Source organism: Talpa occidentalis, unplaced genomic scaffold (genome assembly GCF_014898055.3).
Source record: "Talpa occidentalis isolate TD23 unplaced genomic scaffold, MPIMG_talOcc4v2.1 talOcc4.13, whole genome shotgun sequence".
Lineage (NCBI taxonomy): Eukaryota > Metazoa > Chordata > Mammalia > Eulipotyphla > Talpidae > Talpa > Talpa occidentalis.
In genome coordinates, this window is record NW_023601322.1 from 99,070,423 (window position 1) to 99,093,119 (window position 22,697).

At 43.7% G+C, this 22,697-nt stretch overlaps 1 protein-coding gene across 4 annotated transcripts in view; it reads right to left on the reverse strand.

Annotated features, from left to right (window-relative positions):
- Nucleotides 1-22,697, reverse strand: part of TET2 (tet methylcytosine dioxygenase 2) — a 100,929-nt gene that overhangs the window by 67,827 nt on the left and 10,405 nt on the right. The window lies entirely within an intron of this gene.

Below are 22,697 nucleotides of genomic sequence, written 5' to 3' on the forward strand. Positions count from 1 at the left end.
ACTACACAAGCATGGAGCACCAGGGCCCGAGGCAGGAGCAAGTGCCTGAGGACAGCCTTGTGAGTCCACGGGTGAGGTTCGGGAAGGACCGAGGAACAAAGAGCCGGCAGAGCAGCACGGACACATACACCTGGATCGGGCCTTTAAGAGGATTTCTCTCGGGCCTCCCCGGTGGCGCAGCGGTTGAGCGCTGGGTTGCGAAGCTGCCCGCGGCCTCTGCGGCGCCGGTTCGATCCCCGGCTGCTCCCCGGCCACCACAGGAGGGTCCCACAGGGCGCGCAGACCTCTCCTGCCGCCCGCTGCTCCCCTCAGCAGTGTACTTCGGTCCTTCTGCCTGCTCTGCTTCCCGCTCTGGCTCTGGTGAATTCTCCCACCCTCCCGCGCTTCTGACTGTACCCAGTGCATGTATAAACAAAACAAACAAATAAATAAATAAAAGCATGCCTCTATTAAAAAAAAAATTAAAAAAAAAAAAGAGGATTTCTCTCAAGGACCATTGTAGGAATCTGAGGAGGGAGCGTGGAGGAGGAGGTAAAGAGTACTGGTGGGGAGAGTGAAGGAGCTGGGCCATTTTCCAGACTGGAAACAAAATGTGGGCTAATGTTGAGGGGTATCGAAGGCTCGTGTCCTGAGGGTGTTCATCGGTTTTAGGGTAAGTGACTGTAGCGTAAGGTAAAAGGTATCAGGCTTTTCTGCCCTCCCGCCATCAGGATAGATGATGGATCCCTGCAATCCTGAATGCATGCCTGATGGCGGGCACCTGGAGTAGGGTGTGGGCATAGGTAGATGGGATTCACCTGGGCTTTTAAGGGCGGCGTCACGGGGATGCGAGCAGAAGCCGAGAGAGAAGCAAGAGAAGCAGAAGCTGAGAGAAGGCCGGAGAGCCCAGAGTGAAGACCTGCTGGGGGCTGGGAGGCCTACCAGCCTCCCGGCCCCCCAGCGCCCCTGCCTGCTGTGTACCTGGTAATCCCAATAAAAACCTGCCAAACCACTGAGGACTCTGACTCCTCCTTTACCCAGTCTGCTGGATTCTAGAAAACCTGCACTGTGGTCTTCCTGACCCTACAGTGATTATCAGGCTTTCTGTCCTCCTGCCTTTAGGATTAATGATGGACCCCCGCAGTCCTGAATGCATGCCTGATGGTGGGCACCTTCAGCAGAGTGTGGGCATGCGTAAGTGGGTTCACCTGGGCTGAGACGGGGCTTATAAGGGCTGTGGCGCAGAATGGAACAAGCAGAAGGAGAACGAGAAGAATGAATGAGAAGCAGAAGACAGGGAACAAGACCACCACGAAAGAACGCTGGAAAGCCCAGATAGAGTGAAGATTCCCCAGGGGTCAGGTGGTCTGCCAGCCTCCCAGCCTGCCATATATCTGGTAAAATGGCAATAAAAGCCTGAAAAGCCACTAAGGGCCCTAGGACCCTCCTTTACCCATCTGCTCGGATCATAGACATCCTGCTCTATGCCCTTCCTGCCCCTACATTGCTCTACCAGGTTCTCAGGAAACGCAGTGAGGAGAGGGGTGCCCTTGGGCTCAGCAGGCTGCGAGCAGGCGTGGGGGATGGCCCCTTGAGGACCGGCACAAGATCAGGTCCTGGAGGAGGAAGTGTGGTAATGAGCGATCACCTGCTCGTGGGAACCAAACCAGCCGACTCTCAAGGAAAAACACAAAGTTTTAGTTTGCATCTAGTTTCTCGTGGCCCAGTCACCCCTAACAAGAAGCAGGCGTGGTCCAGGGAACACCCGCCCATGGAGACGACAGGCTCCTGCCAGAACACAACTGTGCTGCGGTCCACGACCTGGCTGCCTGGAGCTTTGGAGTCCCCAGTACGATAAGGTTCAGGCGTCCATCCAGCAGCGACACGTGCTTTGAAAGGGAGACTGAATGACGCTATGTAGAATGTGAGAGCAACACTCTCCAAGAAGCAGCTTACGCATTTGGTTCTCCCCTGACCTGACACACTTAGTTAAAACAATCAGGTAGAAAGCAAAACAGAAGGCAAACAGCAGGAGACAGAGGTGAAGGTTAGAGTCACGGGGTAAAAAAAGAAATCAAAGGTGGCGTAACCGTGCTCGCTCCCATACACGCCTGTGCCTGCCACTCAGTGACATGAGCCTCCGGTCAAGCTGTGATCTTTCTGAGGACAATGTAGTTCCAGCTCTGATTTTTTCTGTTTCCCAAAACTGTAGCCCATTCTGGGGTGTTTTATTTATCTTCATCAGCTACTCACTATGTTTACAAGGATATCGACGTTTTATTTTCCAACATGGAGACAAGAGAGTAGCCATCATAAAAGCAGAGAAGACTGAGTACAGTGAGACAGGACCTTGATTTACGCTGAGGACCTCTGGAGGTTACTCAAGGTCCTGTCCCATCTTGTCTGGGGGCACCTGTGGCAGCTGGTGGGGCCTCCAGAACCTGTGCCCTCCCCACTGGGCTTCGTGATCTCCTGGACTTCAGAGTTTGGAGGACACTCAATGAAGAAAACCTTTCATTCTGGAGACAGACCAGACCATTCAACAGTTCAAATTCTAAACCCTACCTATAAACACAGGAAATATCAATACAAGGCTTCTCCCTCTCCTTCCAACAGTCCATTGTGCATCAAGTCACTAAGCACTTCCATCACAAGCTGGGGCTGCGTTTAGCCTGCTGGAGCCTGGCCCCCATCCCAACCCCTTGTGCTGGCCACTGCCCTTCTGGTCTGGCTCTTCAAAGCTTCCCAGCAGGAGAGCTTCTGCCTGTGGTCCTAGTGCCCTCCTGCCTGTCTAGAGGGCATCAGACTGCAGTTCCCGAGCACAGGTGACTGATCGGAGCAGGACAGAGCCAAGGAAGGGCCCTGGGCCCCTGCCCCACACATGCCTTTGTGCAGAAAAGGCCCCTGCCCCAGTTGTAAGGTATCCCAAGGGAAAGGCTATTTACTGCACAGCGGTGGAAGCTCTATCAAGAAAACTAAATGGCGTTCTCATGCCAGCTTCTCATCTGCTCTCCCTCACACACATGCAGCAGTGCTCCAAGGAACAACTCCTGTGAGCTCTGGGAACATATTCCACAAGATAAAGGCAGAGACGCATCAAGCACTGCGATTCCTAATCAACTAAGCTGAAGTTGCCAGACAAAGCTGAAATACCAGGCAGCAGTTACAAGTCACCTGGCAGAATGCTTCCAGGACGAGGAAATACCTTGAGAACTAAACGCAGGAATGTAGGGGAACAGGTATAAATTCACCTGGTCTCCGATGTAGATTAAGAGATAGACTTAGAGTACCTTACAGAAACTAACGAAACTTTGACATATATTTTAAAACCAATATGGAACACCCAAATAAGAAAACACTGATGAAAAAATTCATGGGGGGGTGGGGAGCTGGAGTACCTTCCTGGTGCCTTGTTAATCCCTGGCCTCTCTTAGAACCCAAGCAGGTGTGCAGTATCTTAGTTCTAAAAACCCAGTAGAGGACGTGGTCGATGTATTACCTACTAAATAGGAAACTCAGTTCTCTACGACAGAATTGCCACTGCTACCATCTGGGCCATTGGGGGCTCCCCTCTAGAAATTTCTTGTACTGGAGAACAAAGGGATAAAGAGCAGAAAAGAGGGAAAGAAAACTATGTGTGCACTGATGTTTAAGGTTCATCTGTTATTTCCTTTTTCTCCACACAGGAACTTAAGTTCAGATGATAGATTCAAATGCTTGATGACAGGACAACAGTCCTTCTGGGAGCGAGGTTCTGAGCCAGATCCCAGAAGAAATTTCTCTCCCGTGATTCTCATCAGCCCTAAGCAAATGAAGGAGGTAGGCAGGTACCAGAGATAACCCATGTATAAATCCATCTCAAGTTCTCATTGACAAAAACCCTTCATAACTTCACGATCTTGAGAAACAATTAAGACAACTGAGAACTGAAGAATTCTATGGGTGCTGAGCTTTATCCTCTCTGTCCCAAACCAGGTTTAAGGCTTTTTGATTATATGACTTAGATACTATATGATTTGACACAGATGGAACAAATGCTTATGTAAGAAAGAGAGATACCACACAAATGAATAAGGTGTGAAAACATGAGCAAACTTAAACTGGTAGACTGATCCCAACTTAAATACACTTAGATGATATCAAAACTTGAAAATTAGCAATCCTTAAATTATTATCTGTAACTTCAAATGGCAGTCACAGTTATTATTGATCCAAAGAAATGTTTACAACGTAGATTTACTTGTATTTGGTGATTTCATATTAAAAGTGATGTAACAGAATTTTCAGAGAAATGAGACTACTAGTATTTACACTGAATTGCTCATTACATCCTTTTTTAATAGCCACAGATTGAGGACCGATAAGTTGGTAGACTGTAGTGCATTTTTAAAAGCACTTCAAATCATAATGTTAACCTATATAGGTATTTATAAATGAGTTTCTTTTCCCCACTTTTAAGAAAAACTTATGTATATAATTAACCCACTTGTTTAAAACAGATGGGGAGCAAAAGAATATTTTTTAATCGTTAATTACGGTATAAATTACTGGCTACCCAATACCTTCACTAAAAGGTACTGTAAGTCATAAGCTATATGAACTGAGGTTTGCAGACATTGCAGGGGTAAGACCCATACAAACCCCAAGCAGCAGAGAGAAAAATTCCAATGCTGATGAGAAGGAAAGCTATATAAAATGAAATTTTATACCACATCATAAAACTGCCAACATTTGTTCTGTCACTGTCTGAAAAAAGCCACATAACTTCAGATATCTACATTTTTCATTCTACAAGCTCAAACAAGGGAATGTCATCTTATTTCCAATAAAAAAGGCAGAGTGGAAAAAAACGCCACAAATTTCCCACAGATTCTAATTTTATTTTTCTTTCAAGTGAAATCTTATATTGAAAAGATTTCAGAATATATAGGATAACTCCAGTTATGTTTTAGCTAGATTGTGAAAAACAAATTATGCATTTTGCAAAATTGGAAGTGTCATTAATATGGCAGAAAATACTTCCATCATAATCTTGAAACAATTTAGTAAATATCAGGTTAAGACAAATATATGATAATTCTCTCACCACACATAAGAGCTAATCAAAGTATTAGAGAGTTGGTAAGTCCAGGCATAGGTCACGTGCTGGAGGAGATGCTAGAGGAGGTGCTGGCGGCACCCAAGGTCACATTATACAATTGCGCAGGGCTGTGGACCTGCCTGGGGATCAGGAGAGGGAGCCACAGGGGGTGAGGGCAGCAGAATTCTTGGATGACCTTGGAAATTTTTCAGTAGCCATCAGAACACCCACACCCATGGGCACCTGCTGCACAGCAGCTCTGCCTATTTCTACAATTCATACATAAGGGATTACAAAAAGGCATTAAGCAATTGTCCAAAGACTGCAAATCTACCACTCGTTATTAGAGAAACTATACCCATTCATTTTGGCAACAGCTCGAAAGCAACATGCGTGACATTTGATGAAAGAAGTAACAACCTACCAATGACAGTTTTCTTTAGTTTTTAAATGATGTCAACTATTTTTACATTATTATTTAAAATTGAGAATACCAGGTTAAATCTTGAGGTAGTGACCAGAATGACAGAATTTAAATATATTTCTTTCTAAATAAAGGAAACTTTTAGTATAAAAACTTGTAACTTCAATCACAAGGCTGGATCACGCAACTGAATGAGAAATCCAAGTAGATATTTTAATAAACTATAATGTCATATTCTTTATAAAATTATTACTTTCATACTAAACTGGATTTTATATATTAAATTTCCTGGAGAAAGTATATAGCTTTCCTACTTATATTGATTTCTCATAAACAAACAAGTCATAATGTGCAAGAGGTGGCAGCATAGTATGAAAATATCTGAAGCCATGTTGCAGAGATACAGAAGATAGTCTATACATTTAAAAAATGTTTTTAAATCATTTTTTATTTGCTAGATCTTCTAGGTGGAATATGCAAATCTAGACACAGCAAGTATCTGCTGCTGACTGTCCTCTTATTGAAAGGAACTGAAGTCACCTAGCAACCCTCTGTGTTGTAGAAACCAACATGAAAGAGTTGGTTGTCTACACCCGTACTTCTAAAATGGAAGCGTGCAGGGAAGTAGAAAACAGTTGTCTGTGCTGTTTGCACTGATGCACATTTTTCATCACAGGACAGAGTACAAATCATCAAGAATTTCCCCAGAAAAGAAACTCCCCTAAAGGCATATTAATTGTGATGACAAAGTTTACAAACCATGTCTATGTAGACAGAGAGACACAATACACACTACACACTACAAATAATAATAATAATAACAGTAACTGATGACTTGGCCAAGAGGGACTTATATCATAGCTCAGAGAACGGGCTGAATACGAGAGACTTTGTTAAGAACTTCCCATGTTCTAGGTAGAAATGGAAATGAGCATAAGAACAATGAATTATAGAACCAGGGACATTATTTGAAAAGTCACTTCTATAGGAACAAACAAGCATAAGTAGGAGAGGAGTTAGGAAAGCACCTACGTAACATGGAGGAGTAAATATGAGGATTTGCGTCATAAAGAATGATGAGAGCAATGCTAATAGGAACACGAAATACTGTTTGCAATGACGGGGAAGAGAGAGGTAAATGGTAGAGAAGACCTCTATTTCAAATAGAGTTTTCTTTTTTTGAGAGTCATACATAATCTTTGTGAATGCAGAAAGTAAGTTCTGAAATAAGGAAACATAACTTACCTCCCTAGTAAAATGAAGACCCGATATATTTTATGAGAGCTCAGTATTAAAGAAGTCGTGTGCTTCTACTCTGAGCAAGTGCGAGGGGGAGCAGAGAGCAGGCATGTGGCAACCTGTACTTTTTTCTATGTATTAATGATGGGGGAGCTGGACTTTGGGGCAGTTATTCTTGGACAGCAAAAAGGATAAAATCACCCCTTTGAAGCCATCATGGGGCAGAGTGGAATCTGGGGAAAAGGTGCCACTGTCCTCAGAGAAGTGAGGGACAGCCCTCGTGCCGGGCTGACTCAGGTCACATTCATGGGTCGTCCCTGAATGTGGCTACTCTGCTGCTGTCTGAGAAGCCGCCACTGAGTGGGCACCCGATCTCCAGGGGCTGCAGAGAAGCTGGGCTCTCACTGCTTGTACCTGGAGATGTGAGTATTGTGTCTCACAAGGGCCCAGTCAGCTGGCCCCAGGGGCATGCTCTGCTATCTCCAAGGATGAGCCAGAAGAGGATTTGGAGGGAAGGAGGAGGGAAGGAGGGAGCACCACAGCCCGGCAACGCCAGGACCTGCAAGCCAGAGGGGCCTTCCCTTGGGGAAGCGGTGGGCAGTGCTGCAGCCCCCAGTGAGGCGCACCGCTCAGCTCAGCACAGCGCAGCTCCTTCGTGGGGCCACTGCCCTGCAGAGGGCAGCGTGCCCATCTCCCTGCCCGAGTGCCACCGGGATGACGACTGCGCGGGGTTTATGCCGGGGCAGCACCCAGGTCCCGTCCAGAGGGTGGGTGAAGTCATGCATTGTCAGAAAGCAGGTCAGCGGGGACATAAATCCTCCGCGTCCAACAGCTGCCACATGTAAGCTTCTATTATAAGCACTCGTTTCCTGGCTGCAGGCGGCCTATACCCTTGGTGTTTTGAAGAGTAATGAGGTGGGAAATACTCACATAAAACCAAACGGGTCTTTGGCATCTTCAATGCTCCGAGAAAAAACGGTGGGAGTTTTCAGATTCCTGAGTTTGGCTGGCAGCCTGGGAAGGGTCAGGAGCACCGAGCTGTGCCCCTTCGCCCCTTCGCCGCTCACCTTCCTGGGGGCACAGCTGCTGGGGAAGGCTGTGGGCCAACTAAGGGGAGGAGGTGATTTTCCTTAACTTTGGGTTGGAAAACCAAGTGTTGAACCGGGGCATGGATGGAAAAATAATACCTACCCAGAAGGAAAAGAAGACAGACTTCTACTGTCTTGTTTAATTTTTTGATTCAATGTAAGGGTTGTTTTAGGTCACGTTATTGTTTCGATTTTCCACCTTTGTGTCTTTAGAGCAGATTTCATTCTAAAATTTAGCAGGCAGCACAAGAGAGCTGTCACACAATTCTGTGTGCAGGAGCACAGCCTCCCCGCTGTCAGCAACCCCCTCCTGGGGTGCATTTGTTGTAACTGATGAGCACAGCCACAAGGCGTTTTCGCTCCAAGACCACAGTGTATGTCGGAGCTCACTCTTGGGCGGGGGCACCTTCCAGGAGTCCTGACAGATGTCTACCGACAAGCATCCACCACTGCAGTGTGACAGAACAGCCTCACCGGCAAAGACGCTCTGCACTCTGCCTAGTTAGCCCTCCCCAACGCCCCTAGTCCCTGGAAGCCACAGGAAGCCCTGTGTCCATAGCTCCCGTCGTCCAGAATGCCACACAGTTGCAACCACACAGTAGGTAGCTTTCCCAGAATGGTGTATTTCACTAAGTAATGTGCATTGAAGTTTTCTCCATGTCTTTTCATGACCCGATAACTTATTTTTCAAATCCCACTTGATGTTGGTATATAATTCTTTTCCTATATTGTGGGGTTGGGTTTGCTATTACTCATGGAGGATTTTTGCATTTGAGTCATGAAAGGTTCTGAGCTAAAGTTTTCTTTCCTTGAAATGTCTAGTTTGGGTACTAGGGTAACAGTGGCTTCTTGGAATGAATTAGGAAATAGTCCCTCTGCTTGCATCCTCTGACAGATTATAGAGAATTGGTGAAATTTTTTGCTTACAGTCAACCCATATGGCCCTGGTGCTTTCAGTTTTGGAAGATTATTAATTACTGATTCAACTTCACTGATATAGGAAGAGTCAGATGATCTAGCTCTTCTTGTGCAAGTTTTGGCAGATTATGTCTTTCAAGGAATTGGTTCTTTTCACCCAGGTTGGAAAATCTGTGGACAGTCGCTCAACTGTTACCCTTTCAATGTCCACAGGTTCTGTGGTGCTGTGTACCCTCTTCCTGGTATGAGTAATTGTTTCTTCTCTCTTTTTCAATGATTTTATTGCTCCTTCTACAGAATTAGCTTGTTTTGTTGGGTTTTTCGATTAATTTCCTGTTTTCCATTTCCTTGATCTCTGCTCTAATTTTTATTTATTTCCTTCCTTCTGCTGCCTTTGCATTTAATTTGTTCTTTTCCTAGTTTGCTAAGATGGAGGCATTATTATTACTGACTTCAGATCTTTCTTCTTTTCTAACATGAGCAGTTGGTGCTTATAAATCTCCCTCTAACACTGCTTTCACTGCATCCCACAAATAAGTTGTTTTCAATTTCATTTAGTTAAAAATACTGGTATTTTCCTTGAAATTCCTCCCTCCACCCATGTGCTATTTTCAAGTGTGATGTTTATTTGGGATTTGCCAATGATCTTTCTGTTACTGATTTGTAGCTTAATTCCCATAACAGCAGACATCGTATCATCTCTCCTTTTAACTGTGTTAGGCATGTTTTATGGTCCAGGGTGTGGTGAATGCTCCCTGAGAACCTGAGAAAAATATGCAATCTACTGTTGTTGAATGAAGCAGGCTAGAGACGCGAGTGATAAACTGATGGTGCTGAGACTGATGGTGGTGTTGAGTTCAACTATGTTCTTACTGATTTCCTGCCTACTGGATCTGTCTGGTTTTAACTTTTTTATATAATAATTCTGTCAGGTTTTGCCTCACATATTGATAGTGTGTTAGGCACATTCACATTAAAGATGGCTCTCTTTATCTCTAACGCTCTTCCTTTCTTTCCGTAGATCCTAGCTTCTGACTGACGTCATTCTTCTTCTCCCTGAAGAATTTTTTAATTTTTAAATTTTATGTTTTTTACATCATTTTTCATTTTTGCACAATGCATTCTCATCTTGGTTATAGTCCCCATACCATTCCCACCCCCCTTGTTTTGATCCTACTCCCTTCTCCGCCCTCCACCCCCCCCCCCCCGTGTGTCTCTGGTTTATAGTTGCTTGTTGATTTTGATTTTTACTTTATTATAATTAGTCTTTTTCCTGGTCCCTTTTTTTTTTTTTTTAAAGATTTATTTATTTATTTATACAAGCACTGTGTACAGTTATTAGTGCGGGAGGGTGAGAGAACTCACCAGAGCCAGAGCGGGGAACAGAACAGGCAGACCGACCAAATACACTGCTGAGGGGAGCAGTGGGAGCGGGAGGAGAGGTCTGTTGCGCCATGTGGGACCCTCGCCGGTGGCCGGGGATCGAACCGGCACTGCAGAGGCTGCGGGCAGCTTCGCAGCCCAGGGCTCAACTGCTGCGCCACCAGGGGAGGCCCATTTTTTTTTCCTGGTCCCTTATTAGGGTTTTCTATTAACATTGCTCACAAGGAAAAAGGAACTCTCCTGCAGTGCTGGTGGGAGTGCAAACTGGTCCAACCACTATGGAGAGCTGTGCGGAGATTTCTGGACCTACTAAACATAGAGCTTCCATAGGATCCAGCAATTCCACTCCCAGGTATTTACCCAAAGGACACAGAAACAGTAATTCCAAAGAGCACCGGCACCCCTATGTTTATAGCAGCACAATTTACAATAGCTAAACTCTGGAAACAAACCAAATGCCCAAAAATAGATGACTGGATCAAGATGTGGTATATTATATACATCATGGAATATTACTCAGCATTCAAAAAAGATAAACACATGCAGTTTGCAGCAACATGGATGGAGCTGGAAGGGATCATGCTCAGCAAAATAAGCCAGAAAGAAAAAGAAAAATACTGGATGGTCTCACTCATAGCAGGAATCTAGAAAACCTAAATAAGGGACCAGGAAAAAGAATAACTATAAGAAAGAAAAAATCAGAATCAACAAACAACTATGAACCAGAGACACTCTATGGGGGGGGGGGCGGGGAAAGGAGGGATTGGTGTCAAAATAAGGGGGTTGCAATTGTATGGGGATATAAAAATCAAATTAAAAAAAATTGCTCACAAGGAACTCATTAGCAACAAATTCAATTGATTTTGCCTGAGAAAGTCTATTGCTCCTTCACTTTTGCAGGATGCCTTCAAGGGGCTGGGTTGTTGCATTCTTTTCTCACAGGGTTTACGTATCTCCCTCCATTTGCTTTGCTTGCCTAGTCTCAGGAGAAGTCAGATGCAATTCTTATCTATTAGCTCTTTTACCGGTAGGGTGTTTTTCCTTCCGGCTTCTTTCAAGATTTTTTCTTTATCTTTGATTTTCTCAAGTTTGAAAAGGATGTGCTGATGTGCAAGTTTTTGTTTTACTTTTGCTTTTGCTTTCTGGCATTTGTCCTCATACTCAGAAGTTCATTATCAGGTACACTAACGGCTCTGTCAAAGGTATTCCTCCTTTCTGTACAGTGATCTCTAGCATTTCTTTCTCTTTCTTAAAATTTCCATCTGTGCTTAGATTATCCATCTCCTCTTATGTGTTTTCTACACACACTTTTCCTTAAAGTCTTCAGCATATCAATCAGCTCTTTGAAAATTCCTGGTCTTCTAAACGTTCCTGCCACATCTGTTTCTGAGGCTTGCTCAGTCTCTTCACCTTGAGCTTGTTGGTCTTTAAGAGTGCTTGGTGATTTTTTTGTTGTAAGGTGCCCATGATATGCTATGGAAAACGAACTGTAGTAAGCAGGCCTTTAATCACTCAATGGTTAGGTGTGTAGAGGGAAAGCACCCCGATTCTCAGTTAGGTCTCAGCCTGTGGTGAGTCTCTGCTCCCAGAGTAAACCTGAATGCCCACGCCCCGGCCCCTCAGGTGGGACAGGATAGCTGGAGGGGTCTGAGGATAAGCAGTGGAAGGTTAAGCTGAGCAGGTCTTGGGCATTTCTCTCCCCTCAGGCATTTTAGCAGTAAATAGCTTCTCCTCAGGGCAGATATTAAGAAGGGAATACTCTGGATTATTTCAACAGGATTCCTTTTCCCTTATCCCTGCAGGGCATGCAAGAGAATTTTTCTTGTAAGGATCTGGTAGGGCTCCTGGGATAAAACTCACAAGTAGGGGCACTCCAGCTCCCACTGAAGGGTAGAACATGTACACACTGGGCCTCCAGCAGCTGGTCATTCAGTCCTTTCTACACAGGCACTGGTTCCCGGGGATGTCTCTACTCTTAGGTTGCTGCACTAACATTGACTTCTGCACTCATTGGTCCCTCCCTCTGATCTGGGGGGACAGTGGCTTGCTCTGCGGCCTCTTCTCTGATGGAGGTAAAAAAAAGGGCTGTTGATTTTTCAACTCAGTTTTTAACTTGTCAGAATGGTAAAAATCTTTCCATGCCGGACTGGAAATCTCAGTATTTTTTAGATATTTAACTGTTTGGCCATTTATGTTCCCAACAAATTTTCTTATCCAAAAATGTATTAGGAAATGAGCGACTAGAAATTCTGGATGATGATGAATCACTTCTCCAAAAGGACTTTCACAATGAATCAATAAATTTCTTTAGACCAGACATCTTCTAGGGCCTATCAAGTAAAGGCTAAGCTTACCAAGGTTATATGTATGTGTTTGCCCTTTTCTAACTCTCCTTTATACCCCTTCAATTTATATTATATATTACACACACACACACACACACACTATACACACTATAGCTACAGAAGAGTCTGAGGTTCTGAAAGAAAATAGAATCCATATATTTAAGTTTGTATTTTTAATAGCCCTGCTGATGTCTGTGCTCACAGGATGCTGGGTCACTCCGAAGCCATAAGCACCACTGCCAGGAAATGACATACACTGTTTTAACAGACATGGGTAAAATGTTCTGTATTACCATTTATACATCTACTCTTACTCAATATTTTCTAAAATTTAAGTCCGATTTTTCCTGACCAGTACTAATCTGTATTAAATTGTATTTCCTCATATATACCAGTTTGTCAACAGCAGTGTCGATGACCCCGGTTTCAAAAATGTTTTATTTTACTATTTAACGAATATATGAATAAATGGACTTTTGGCAATGCATTCACTGAGTGATAGACAAAAATAATTCAGCAAATTTCTCAGCCTCATCGACTTTGTGTTCTTACAACAAATCTGTCATTTTAAAACCAGACTTTATTTACTCTACTTACTTAAATGACTCAGTGTTACCTCAAGTTTTACACTGTTTGAATTTTTCCTTAAAGATTAATCTAGCAACATATTGTTTTAGTAAAGTATACACAATATGTAGTGATTTTATGCATATTTTCCTTATGGGATTATAGTACATAAACTTTTTATTCTTTGTATAGGCATAAAATAAACTTGCACTTAAGAACAAAATCTGTATTCTTAAGGGGTCTGAGAAATAGAATTATTTTCACATTCTCTATCCTCAGAAGAAATGTTAAAATTCATTTTGTGGAAATAAGGCCAAAGTAACTTTGCTCTCTTGTCTGTGAGAAAAGCAACAGCATTGCATAACCAGGTAGTAACAGCATAGCCAAGTTAGAAAAAGCTATTCACTGCCCATATCAATTTCACTACCACAAATGTATCATCTACTAGAATGCTTCTAATGAATACTTTACCACCACTCGCCATGAGTTTATTTTTTTATTTTTTTTGTTTTGTTACTGAGTACAGTCAGAAGCGCGGGAGGGTGAGAGAATTCACCAGAGCCAGAGCGGGGAGCAGAGCAGGCAGAAGGACCGAAGGACACTGCTGAGGGGAGCAGTGGGCGGCAGGAGAGGTCTGCGCGCCGTGCGGGACCCTCCTCCGGTGGCCGGGGAGCAGCCGGGGATCGAACCGGCACCGCAGAGGCCGCGGGCAGCTTCGCAACCCAGCGCTCAACCGCTGCGCCACCGGGGAGGCCCTCATGAGTTAATTTTTAAGCTAGGAAAATAATCAGTTTTATGTCTTAAAATCACTAACCATGTCACATTATGAGAAATTATTGCAAAAACAATTTGCAAAACAATCCAAATTCAGCTTTCATAGTTCTGAAATGCTTCTTATGAAACATAAGCATTTGAATGTAATACTATTTTTCCTTTAAAAAAAATAACAAGGTCACTTACAAATTACAATGAAACAAATACTTGACAACTGTGACATGGTACAAGCAGTCATATCTATTTACCTAGTTAGCTAGAAATAGATAATTTTTTTCCAAGTCTTTCATTTTATGGGTGAAGGAACAGGAAGCCAGCTTTCTGCCCAGCATACCAAAGATCTCATTTAAAGGCAACAATGCCTTTTTGCGAAATCAAACATGTACTAATCCTGTTTGGCCTGAGAAATGCATGCTATGGGCATTGTGGAAGAGATGATACTCCTTGGAAGATTAAGAAACCACTTCTAAAACTGGTAGAGACAAACATGGGAAATGAAAGCACTTATTTCTGCAGCGCTCCCCCCACACACCGCACCCCCAGGTAAGCAAAGCAAGCCACCCTGCTTGTCAACATTGCAGGTGCCATATCACCCGGCAGGAGGGCTGACACCCTTTATCACGAAACTGTAATCAAGAGGAACACCAGTATAGGACGTAAGGCTTTCCGGGCTCAGTTAGGAGGGCTAAAGATTTTTCAACTCATTTCTTAGTATTCTCACCCACCACTACTGTTTAAAGGTGACGGAGGGGCTACTGACTTCTGCTATCTGGCTGCATATTATTATGTTACAACAAAAATGTGTCCAAAAAAGGTGTTAAAATTTGTGAATTCATTCTTCTCTGATTTCAGAATGTTGGCTAAATTTTGAGATAACAAAAAAAACCACTACATTAACAATGGGTGCTTTTTACTAACATCAAGCAGAGTATCAATTATTGGCTATAGGTTTTTTTTATGCCACGACTAAGTCTTTGGAGTGAAAATCCTCTGGAGCACCGGACTGCATCCAGCAAATACCCAAGGCGAGTGAGCCAGGTCATGGGCACTGAGCTGGACACTGCAGGTAGACTCTGGATGACACAGAAGTAGAGCTCCCATTGTGGTGCTTACAAACCACACTCCAATTCTGCTGGACTTTGAAACTTTGAACATACAAACAGTGACAGCAACAAGCAAAATGCACCCCAAGCATTGTGGATTTACCTTAGCCATTTTAAAAAGGAATAAAGAAGGAATTTCAAGCCCAGTGGAAAGCGTGTATGCAGCATCACCCAGCAGGAACTATTTTCCACTGTGTGCTACATGCCAGGGACATCCACGGGCAAGCTCAGAAGGACGGAACTAGCTGAAAGATACCATCTCATCGTGACAGCAAGTGCTAAGCAGTGCTGAAAACAGTGCTACTTCTCCCAGCCCAGAAGGAAGTTGGTAGCCACACAACAGAAAAAATGAAGCAAAAGGTGCATGAGCCGCGTGCTTTTAAACAGCCAGAGCTCCAGAAGTCTGCTGACAAATGTGCTGTTTAAAACTTAAAGCTTTGCAGACCGAGTTTAAATTGTGAAGTACCCTTTAAATCACACACTGCAACTCTCTTACACCAGAAGAGAGCATCGGGCCAACAGGTGTGGCATCTGAGCACAAATCCTTCCCGGGCCCTTGAAGTTCCTGAAGATTGACTCGGCTATGCCACCCGGGGCCAGAGAGCCTCACGTCCTCACGTCACCTCTGTGTACTCAGAGTGGGTGTTATCTGTCTCTAATTTCAGACGGGGAGGAGTCATGAGAAAAAGCACAACAATGCTAGCCTTGAACAGAAAAATAGTAAAAATCAAAGGAGAGTGTTGGCATTTTTTAACCATGTGATCTGCTCAAACACTGTCTGGATTTTTCCTGAGTGCAGCGTGAGTCCATCACACTCTGTGCTGGGCTGTTCAGAGGCCCCCACCCTAGCCCTGTTCTGCAACTCACAGCTACAGGGAAGAACAGACATCAGAGACTTTTTTTAAAAAAAACAGAACAGCACTTGCTGAGTGATGATAAACCTGATGAAAGAACATGAGGCAAGTGAGAAGAGCATTCTACTAGGCAGTTGAGGGAGCCCGTCCCGGAACAAGGGACTCCGGAGGAGAGGCAGGCAAGAGGAAGAGAGGAAGAGAGGAAGAGAGAGAGGGAGGGAGAGAGGAGAGAGAGAGAGAGAGAGAGAGAGAGAGGGAGAGAGGGAGAGAGGGAGAGAGGGAGAGAGGGAGAGAGAGAGAGAGAGAGAGAGAGAGAGAGGAGAGAGAGAGAGAGAGAGAGAGAGAGAGAGAGAGAGAGAGAGAGAGAATATGTCTGAAGGAAGAGTGTTCCAGAAGAGGAAAGAGCAAGCACACAGCCTGGAGAGTATGAATATAAATTTAGTAAACAAAAATAAAATGAGCACGTCTAATACAGAGTTCACATGGGTGTGTATGAAGGAAAGGAGGGATGGGCGCAAGCAAAGGTGTAACAGAAGCAGAGTCCCTGAAGTGGAGGACGGGCCCCTACCCTCACTGGTGCAGGGCGACTTCACGCTGAGCAGGAGGCCTTCACATAGAGCATGCTTAGGCAACACAGTTGCACCTTTTCTGGTAGAATTTCAGAGTTGTAAAGATCAAGACCCTAATAAGCACTAAAATAAAAGATGGTCTGGACAGGATGAAATCAGATTTGTATTATCTATCCCAAGGCGATGCCGGATGAAAGGCAGCAACGTACTGTCTCTGAGGTTCTGGGGGAAAATTACTTTGAACCTGGACTCTTTTACATGGTAATTAATTAATTAACCCTGAGGAAAAAATTAAGGCATTTTGGACATGCAAGGACTCAGTCCGCATCCTAAACACTGCTTCTGAATAAAATAATAATTTGGGGGTGTACATGAGTTAAAAAAAGAGTAAGATATAAAGAAAGATATGGAACTGAAGTATTGGCGAACCCAACCGAGAGAACAATGAAAGCACACTCTAATTCAGAATAGAAAAATTAGAGCGCACAGAAAAGCCAGACTCTAGGAGAAATTATACTTCATTCACCAAGTGGTGTAAAGAAGAAATTGGCATAACCATTGTGACTTGATAAAAAATTGTGCTGCTCTGTCAAGGTGAACAAAAAATAAAATTAAAAGTTCTTAGGAAAATCTAAGTGTAAATGTGAAGGAAACTAAACTATGGAAGAATTTTGAGGAATTCAAGAAATTCAAGAAAACAGGATACATTTTACCTTGATGCTTTAAAAAATAATCCTTGGGACAAGCCCAGTTTTAACACTGAGATTCTTTTTCCCTTCTCCACATGTTCAATTATACCACTTGGTATTATAATAAATTATATATTTTTAATAACAATATTGCAATACATTGGCCAACAAACAGAAATCACTATAAATGCAGAACAGAATAAAAGTATTTTCAACTTAGCAACACGGAATGGCATAGAAGACATTCACTGGCAGAAGGCAGGAAGAAAAAGCATATGGAAACGAGGAAGGCTGATTTTCACAATTTATCTGGTCAGGAGTCAGGAAGGTATTGTTACAGGGCAACCCCGATATAAAACAGGTTGCCTGACTGTGGGTCCTCACCTGCATGCTTAAAAGGGACTTACTAATACTCATCTGCAGGCACACACAAAGGTTAATAAAAGGATTGTTTTACAAAGGAAGGGGAAATGAGGAAATGTACAACTCAGGGAGAAAAGTGGGAGATAAAGTCTTAAATGCGTTCTACCCGTTCCGCTGACCTGGAAACCCCATGGCACTCTGAGAGCTGGCACAGAGCCAAGAGCCAGGAAGCCAAGAGACCCCCCAAGGCCCACGTGTCTGGTTTTATACCAAACCTGGCCACTTAACTGCACCCTCAGGTCCCAGTACTCCTCCCTTTGGTGATGATGGGAAAGTTCCCATTGTCTTGATGGCTTTTGTCTGGAGTGGGGGGTGGAGTCCACAAAGCCTGTATGGAATTAGCTCAGGATGTCCTTTCCCCCTAACAGTATGCTCTATGTTATGGAATGTTAAATGTCTTATTCTGGGGAAGAACAATAATGACACACCTAAGATTGCTTTTCATTGCCACCACGTGCCTGTATTTCTTGAACAGTTACTTTAGAAAATAGCCAGTCCATCAAACACGCCCTTTTTTATGTTCCTCATTTCCCACAGGTGACAGTTTGGACTTAGGACAGCACCTGAGCACACGTCCAGCCTGCATGTGGCAGCCAGTGTGCTGGCAGGTGGATTCCGAGAGTCGGCGTGTGGGCGTGCTGGGGACTGCGCTGCCAAGGTAGCTCGCTGACCAACATGCGGGATTCAACGAGTACACCAGATGTGACCCTGGCTCTCCAGGAAGCTGCAGTCCTGACGAAAGAGGACAGTTACTGACACATAAATAGCTGATATATTTTAAACTGTTAACTATTTGGGACATGCTCCAAAACAATTTCACGTGGCCCCAAACCTCATGACACCACGACCACATAAGGAATTTCCTTCTTGCGGGAAGCTCCCGGGATTAGCACAAGACTATCGTCTGCCTTAAAGGAAGGTGTGCCAAAGTAGCTGTTCTCCTTCCTGAAGATGGGACCTGAAACAGGGAAACAACGTGGGCATCTGCAGTCCTTGGGGGGTTTCAAATCAGGCATGCTTCATTTCTACAGGCAAGCTTGTGTCCATTCGGTGTAGCCAATACAGACAGTCACAGATGGTTGGGAGCACAGGCACTGTGGGTTCATAACCCGTGCCCTGACTGAGACAAGCAAAGGAACGGAGACCCCCCCTCTTGCCCTCCAGGGGCAGCTGGAGGCTGGGCTACTAGGCCTGGACAGGGCCTGTCCAGCACCCAGGTTGAGAAAGCTGTTGGGCTCAAGGCCATGCGGGTGTCTTAGGAAGTGTCACCTCATCGCGGATTTTGAAAAGATCACATCATTCATTCCTTCCTAGGACTCTACATACTCCACAAGGACAGGAAAACGGTGCCCCATGCACCCAACCGTGCTGGAAGAATGAACACACATTTGCTCACTTGCTGCAACCCTGCCAAGCAGTGTGCTGGATGCTTGATGAGAACACACCTCGCCCTCTCAGCAATGCATGCGATGGGAATCACTAGCTCTCCCCACTTTACAGTGGGGGAGTATATGCCAAAAGGCTAATCTAACCCTATGATACACAGTAAGAACACCCACCGCCTAGCCTCTAGAAAGGGAAGGTGGGATGCAAAATCAGACCTCCCCAACTCTGAAGACCAGACTGTTTAGGAGTTGATTTTGATCTATCAGAGAGGCAATGCAGATTCTGGTGGGGGGGGGGAGGGAGGGGATATGGAGAGAAAAAAAAAAAACCTGCAAGAGGATGGGGAAGGTCGTACAGGTGAGAACACCAAAGAGGAAGAAATTACATTGACAACAGAATGGAGGGGGAAAAGAACAGACTGAAGGAAGCAGAAATGGAAAGGTTCCAGCAAATGATACAGAAGATACTCTACAGGGCTTAGTGATAAATTTGCAAGTAGGGTGAGGTCAGAGGCGATTGAAAACATAAAGGAAGTACTTAACCCTATTTTCTGGAATTTACCTCAGTAAAAGGATAGTAACAATGCCAACAAAACAGAGGAGATGTCAGCATTAAGTAAGATAATCTTAAGGCAGTGCCTGGCAGGCTGCTTAAAGCAATGTAAAAACTTGGTCAGCATTGGCTGCTATTAAAATGACAAATACCTTATTTTGCAATTTGGGTCAAAGGTCTCTACCAGCCTGGCCTCCACCCTCTCCCATCTGTAAAGGTAACCTCTCATCAAGAGGTTACAGTATCTCTAACTTCCTCTTTGGCCAGTAACAATCTGTCTTTGAAAATGAATTATATTTTCACAGCTCTGATGAATGATTTACTGAAATGTTGACATGAAGGTGGGGCAAAGCAGGTGGCAGTATCTTATAAGTTGGAATCATCTCTAGTTTACACAGCTAACCGATCATCCCTGTGTGCAGAATTTTGTAACAGTGACTGTAAACACTGAAGCCATGTGAGTGACCGCCTGGGGACACATCAGGGTAACCTGGAACCCCTGCACCATAGGGGAGCACCTGGCCCCTGCCCTCGCACCCCAGTCAGCTGGCCTTGTGTGTAAGCACCCATCTGATTCCTCAGGTGACCCCCTAACAGGACTCTACAACACCAGTTTCTATAGAAGATTCAGGGCTTTTGCACACTTTTTCATATTTGGGAGAAGGCATGACGGTGATACAGTTTCATTTTACATTTACAGATGGAACCTTCCACTAGGGTTTGTTTAGTCATTTCTACCAAAAAGGCCTCAAATCATGTATCAAAAGTACAAAACATGTGAGCATGAATGCACACACACAGAGAAGTCACAGATAAGGGTTGTGTCTAAGCAGGAATATCAACCCTTTAGGAGAGTCACCTGGGATTTCCCTGTTGCTTCTTGGTATGCATCTTTCACACACCCGCCCTGTTGCTATATTACAGAGAGAATTACCACTCAGTCTCACCCTCATGAAGTCAGCCCCTCCGTCAGACACATCCATGGTTACTGCATGGTTGCTCCTTCAAGAGAAACTAAAGCACAGTCAAATCAAAGTTATATTTAAATCTTTTTCTCAACAGAAATGTATTATGATTTTTTTCAAATTCTGAGAACTTTCTGCCTATAATCTTAAGTGATTTTATTGATCCATGAAAGTATAAGAGGGAAAATCGTCGCACTCTAACAGGGTAAGATGGTTCTTGTGAAGTCCAGAAGTGCTCAGACACGGTACTGCTTTTAGCAGAAAGTATATTCAAAAATGATTTTGTAACAGGGGGGTCCCCAGCAAAAAGGAAAAGTTCCAGGTTCCCTGCCCCAAGCAAGGAGGGTAGAGCTAAAGATAAGAGAAGAAGCTGCAGAGGAGACTGAGAAGGAAGGAAGCAGGATGGAGTGCCAGGAGACCTGGAGGAAGCACATGGAGCAGAGACACGTGAAGAAACGACGCCTGCCTTTTGGTCGTGGACTGTTTAAAACAGATGTGGGTGAGAGTCCCGCGGGGAGGTGACAATGGCAGCTTTTATCTTGATGTTTATTTTGCTCTTTTCCTTCCAGACTTGTCTGGTTGTTCCTGATCCTTTTCTGTGGGTCCCCACTGGAAGATGCTTTAGACCTGTGGCAGGCTTTGGGGCCTTGCTCTGGGCCAATCCTGCTTGGGTGGACTTTTACCCACAAGGGGACGGGTAACTTTGGGGGCCTGATTTAGAAATTACATTCTTTGCCTTTCCTGTATTGTTTACTAATTGTATTAAAGTTTCGTATGTTTTGTGTTGATGTGGCGGATGGCAGAACCTATTTAGAGCAGACAGGTTTGCAGGGTCTGGGGTGCCCCTCTCCCTGCCCTGTAACAATTTCACACAAGCTTTGACTATTTGGACTTACGGTGGATAAAATAAATACATCATCTTCATGAAGTTGCAAACGAACAATAAAAGCAAATAAAAATAATCTTTTAAAGCTTGCAATCTATTTTCATTGTATCTTATTTCATTGTATTAGAAATGTACAATGTCTTATAGCCAATAAACACTAAGTAAATTACTTTTCTAATTTAGAATAATTTTTATTCACCAACAGATAAAAACAGCTATCCTTTAGATTGTGTTGTATTGGTTAAGTAAGTCTCTCTTTTGGTAATTTCTTCTAAATGAGAACAGATTCAAATGTTAAATAGCCAACATTTGGACAGGGAATTTCTAACTTGTTCCAATTATAAATTTCTCCTACACCCAACATCACCAAATCAAAATAGGCCTGGTGTTTATCTCTTGTTAAAAGAGCCTCTGTTTAAAATTTAAACAAATTCTTTTCATCTATTTCCTCTTTTTAGAAAGTTAATATAATTAATAGATATTAAATGTATACAGGTAATGATTTTACTCCATGAAAAAAGACTTCAAGAAAACTAGCCTCTAAATAACTACCCAGTTCAGTTTTTGGCCATCTAATTTCAATCCTTTGTTAGAAAAGGTGTTCATTTCTGGAACATCAATGATGACATCTAACTAAAATGATCTTTAAATACAATACAAAAAGAATTCAAGGTTTACTCTTATTTTAAATATCCCAACCAGCCAGCTTACAATTTACAAGAAGAGCACCAGGAAACAAACACCAGATACACAGGATTAAACATTAATTCCTTTTACTTTCATTTTTTTTTTAAGTCAAGACTTTTTATTGATAAATACAAAGAAAAACTCAAACTCAATCTTGGAAAAAAGAACAATCTCCCAAACATAGAGACCTAAATATTTTATAAGACTCAGGTCTTGATGTGGCAGTAAAGAGGAGGGTTGAGGGAAATGTGGAGGGCGGTGTGTGGGCAGGGAGGGTGGGCAGGAAAGCCCATCAAATCCTCCTTTCCCGGAGTGCTCTGTGGTCAGGGTGTCTAGTTTTGTAAGTCAGATGATGAATTCTCCTGTATCTGAATATGTTTCCAAAAAATGGAAATACAGGGCCTCCCTGGTGGTGCAAGTGGTTAAGCACTGCACTATGAAGCAATCTGCGGCCTCTACAGCACGAGTTCGATCCCCCGCCGGCCAGAGAGAAACCCACATGGTGCAGCAGACCTCTCCTATCTCGCCCGCTGCTCCCCTCAGCAGTATATTTCAGTCAGTCTGCCTGTTCTGTTCCCCGCTCTGTCTCTGGTGAATCCTCTCACCCCCGCATCTCTGGCCTGCACCCCAGCTCTTGTATCCATAAATAAATAAATATTTAAAAAAAAAAAAAGGAAATACATAGCATTTTGTAAAAAATAAAAGCCAGGCACATTTCAGGTACAATGAGGCTGCATATTTCAGGCAGAACTCAGACCACCTGCCCACATTTCCCAAAATCACAAA